Genomic DNA, 5337 nt, shown 5'->3' with positions numbered 1-5337 from the left:
AATATTTTAATATACGAAAATTTAATATTGATCCAAATATTTTTGTAAATGATACCTAAACAAAAATAATATTTGTATACGGAAAAAAAATCTATTATTTATGAAAAATGGTATTTATGACCCAAATATTTTTTATTTAAAAATGATATACGGGAAAAAATTTATTATTGATCTAAATATTTTTATATACAAAATTTACTATTGATCCAAATATTTTTTTGTAAATGATACCTAACCAAAAATGAAGTTTGTATATGGGAAAAAAGTCTATTATTGATTTAAATATTTTTATATACGAGAAATTATATTTATGATTAAATATTTTTAATCCAAAAATGGTATACGGGAAAAACCTATTATTGATCTAATTATTTGTATATATGAAATAATCAATTATTTATCTAAATTGTTTTTCTTTATTAACATTTTTATTTAAAATAAATGATGTATCCAAATTCGCATAACCGAACAGAACCCGTGTGTATGCATGGGTTTTTTACTAGTAATATAAGAAAATTAATGGTTGTGGAAAAGTCCAAAATACACTTATTTAATTTTTTGCCACCACATTAAAAGTGTGGTTTTTTTGTCTTTGTAACATAAAGTTCTTAATTTTACTATTAAAATAATAAAACTCTTATATTTTATCAAACTTTTCAAATTTCTCTCTATTCTCTATTTTTTTCTCTTTCATCACTTTTTCACTTCTTTCTTCAAAAAAAATCTATTAATCTATAATATAAGAAAATTAATGGTTGTGGAAAAGTCCAAAATACTCTTATTTTTGTAAATGATACCTAAATAAAAATGAAGTCTGTATACGGGAAAAAATATATTATTGACCTAAATATTTTTATATACGAGAAATTGTATTTATGATCAAATATTTTTGATCAAAAAATGGTATACGGGAAAAAATATATTATTGATCTAAATATTTTAATATACGAAAAATTTAATATTGATCTAAATATTTTAATATACGAAAAATTTAATATTGATCCAAATATTTTTGTAAATGATACCTAAACAAAATTAATATTTGTATATGGAATAAAAGTCTATTATTTACGAAAAACGGTATTTATGACCCAAATATTTTTTATTTAAAAATGGTATACGGGAAAAAAATTATTATTGATCTAAATATTTTTATATACAAAATTTACTATTGATCCAAATATTTTTATATACGAGAAATGGTATTTATGATTAAATATTTTTAATCCAAAAATGGTATACGGGAAAAAAATCTATTATTGATCTAAATATTTTTATATATGAAATAATCAATTATTTATCTAATTTTTTTAACATTTTTATTTAAAATAAATGATGTATCCAAATTCGCGTAACCAAACAGAACCCGTGCGTATGCACGGGTTTGTTACTAGTTATTTATCAAAATAAAATTTGTTTTAGAATCTTAGACTACTTGAAGATATTTTCTACTATGGAAGATAATTTATATAATTGTAGAAGATATTAGTTTTGCTACAATCAAGTTGTAGAGTTAGAATTTAGTGAAAAATATGTTTTTTCTTTGTTAAAAAATCATTAACTTTTTTAAAGTATAAATTGTAAAAAAAATTCCTATTTTGTTTGAAAAAGGTTATTGTTATTGTTTTGTGGTGTTTAGATTACTATAATGATTTAATATGAAATTAAATTATTAGAAAGGTCTTCTACATATAATTAATTATGATTGAAGATTTTTTATTTTAAAAGTAACTTGAGAGTGTTAGGGTATATAAGTTTTGAAATGTTATCATATACATGTAGAATTACGATTGCTAAAAACGGTTTTTTTTTTTTAAATATTTTTTGCACTTTAAAATAATTTTCTTAAAATATAAATAAGGTATAAATATTTATTTTTTGAAAGATGTTATAAGTGTTATAAGAGGCTAAGAGAACTGTTTAGAAAAAAATAGTTTATTTACATAATTTTTAGTATGATAATTGATATAAATATATTTTAGTGCATAATTTTGTTGCATTTCATGCATTGCAAAGGGCCTTCGTGACATATGTCAATTTGTAATATTAGCATAGTATATAGTGACATTCATTGTGACTATAGGAAAAAGTTTAGCCGTAGCTAAAAGTTATTGTGACATTCCATTTACCGTCACATTACACCCCTTTATAATTGACGCCAAATGTGGGTGTCACTCAAAATCGTACATACGTTTACCTACAGAACATTGACATTTAGTGACAGATTTTGAGTGTCACGAAAAGTCAATTTTTTTTTTGTAGTGCATATAAATTATTTTCGTGGTGTTAACCTTTATAGCGGTACTATAACTTACCTTCGTGGCAAAAAACATTATCTTTGTGGTGTTAAATATCTGTATCAAGTCGAAAAAAAATTAAGAGCACTCATTTATATTGGAAATTGATTTGTGTGTTTGTTTTTTTCTACCAATTAGTAGTTTTGTCTTTTTCTATCAATATGGGGATCATAAGTTATTATGCTTTCTGCCACAATCTGTTATTGCAAGTAACTAAGAATGGAGTAGTAAATTTCAAGTAATTATGTTTTAGCAACATATAAATTGGAAATGAAAATGTAGAGGGTGTCATTTTAGTATTTAATATTTTAAAAAAAGTAAAAAATAAAATTGGATTTTCACACTAAAATAACTAAAATAATAAAATAAAGAGATACATATTTAAAGTTAAAATTTAACGAATAAAGTCTAAAATAAAATTTATTAGAAACTCGATCCATGTCGTGCACATACAAGTCAAAAAGCATGCAAATCGAGATAATTGCCTAATTTCTAAATTCAGGAAATTGAACGAATTCCAGCAGCTGCTGACCGTTGGGATTCAGGCACTGCCGCGTTCTAACGATCGCCGCCGTACTCTAGCGACCACTGTCGACGCTCCGCCACATTCCTATCGATTTTCGTCGTGTTTCTATTTTGTCCCACTGCCTTCGGGATTCGAAAATCGCCGCTCGTCAGAGCTCCACTGGTCACCGCCGCGACCGCAACTCAAGCACCTCCTGATTTTTTATTTTTCGACTTTTTGACATAATTTTTTAAATTTCTATTTTTTCTTGTTCATGCAATGTTCAAATATGTTTTCTTTCACTTTATCCCCAAATGTTTTAGTATTTATATATATATATATATATATATATATATATATATATATATATATATATATATATATATATATATATATATATATATATATTTCAATTTTTTCAAAAGATAATTTTATTTTCTCTTATATGTCTACGTATAAATGAATTATTTTGAATGTATGCATTAAATTCCAAGCTAATATACTTCTTGGTTCTGTGTATAAATCTTGAAATTCATTTTAATTCTTTACTTTAAAAAATTAATATTTATTTCTTAACTCTTTGAAACATTTCATATCAATCTTTTTATCTGATTAACAACAGAAAAACTCTTAAATCAATTGTTAAATTTATAGTTAATAGTAAAAATATGCATCTGGTATTAAACCTACTGAGGTTAATAAACTACAAACTACTGAGGTTAATAGTAAAAGAATATTAAACCTAAATTCTAGTGTAGGTTTGTTTTAAATGGAATTAATAGTGTAGGTTAAATATGCATTTGGTATTAAAAATATTTTTAGAAACATTGTTATATTCTGATATTTTTATAATAAAATTCAATCAAAAGCGCTTTTTAAAAGAGCACTTTTAATAAATGATTTAAATTTTAGTAAAATAAATTTTTTTAATTTATAAATTAATTACAAAGATTTATTGGAAAACTTTGTATTTTTACGGCCAATTGATGTTGCTTTTGTTCAAAAACATTTTCTTTTTCTTACTACAATGCTTTAAAAATATTATTGTTTTGTCATGATTTTTAAAAACTCTATTTTTAAAACGCTTTAGAAAGTAAAATAAAATGTTCTTAAAAGTTGAATATGTATGTTAATTAATTGAAAATAAGTATTGTGTTTTCCTTAGTTTCTTTGAAAATAAGTTGAATATTGTGTTTTATATGATTTAATATATTTGTTAGAATAAATATTTGTTAGAATAAATATTTGTTTTTATATTGATGATACATACTTATCTAACTTTTTTTTTCAAAAATAAAAGATTTGTTTGACTTAAAATAATTTAACAAAAAATATTTATTTTGTTATTAAAATCAACACTCACACATAAAAAAAAACAAAGAAGCCATTAATGTGAATCAGATTTTCTCCTTATCTTCTTCATTATGTTACATTTATTTTTTCATTTTTTAAATCGATTAACTTTTCCTTTTAGATTTTGTTTTGTTTGAAAAAGAGAATCCGATGTAGACAAATGCCATATCAATCTGCATTTAACCTAATGGCCCTAAAATATAATTACAACAATGATTTAATTAGCTAGAAATTAAGTTAACAGAAAATAAATATGAAATTGTTTTTTTTTTTAAATTTTTTTAGTTAAGTATTCTAATAATTTAAATATTTTTTTTAATAATGAATAAGTGAAATATCAATTGTATAAACATACACATTTATCATCTGATACCATACACAATTACAACATGATCACATTTCAACATGTTGCAAAAATCAATAGTCAACTGAGATATTTGTATATTTGATATTTTAATTCAACATTTCATTTCTTTAAATCTCTTACTACCTCCATTTTTTATTATAAGTCGTTTTAGATTTTTTACACAAATTAAAAAAAAATAATTGTTGTATGAAAATAAGAAATTATAAAGGTTTTTACAAAATTATCCTTCATTAATAACATGTGGAAGATAAATTTATATAGGCTTAATTGCAACTTTGGTCCCTATATTTTGTCTTTTTCTCGATTTTAGTCCCCCTATTTTTAAAATCACGATTTTGGTCCCCCTTTTGAGTTTTCTATTGAAAAAGAGATAGGAATAGGGACTAATTTTGCAGAAAAAAGCAAAATAATATAGGGACGAAAATTGCACAAAAAACTTAAAAAGGGGACTAAAATAGTGATTTTTAAAATAGAGGGATCAAAATCAAGAAAAAGACAAAATAGGGGGACTAAAGTTGCAATTAAGCCATTTATATAATTAAAAGGTGGGAAAATAATAAATATTTAAAGATATAATAGAAAAAATAGAAGTAATTATTCATTAAAATTGTAAAACGACATATATTTAAATACAATTTTTTTCTAAAACAACTTATATTTTTTCACATGCATCGCATTATTTAGTTGAGTCATGCTATATGTACACCAAAATATAACCTTAGATCTACACCTTATCAAAATACAGCATGACCCATATAATTATTTGTGTTATAACTAATAAAAAATAATTATTAAAGATTTAGAAAAATCAAACC

Source organism: Vicia villosa, unplaced genomic scaffold, assembly GCF_029867415.1.
Source record: "Vicia villosa cultivar HV-30 ecotype Madison, WI unplaced genomic scaffold, Vvil1.0 ctg.000060F_1_1, whole genome shotgun sequence".
Lineage (NCBI taxonomy): Eukaryota > Viridiplantae > Streptophyta > Magnoliopsida > Fabales > Fabaceae > Vicia > Vicia villosa.
The sequence above is the reverse complement of the archived record's forward strand: the minus strand, read 5'-3'. Positions refer to the sequence as shown.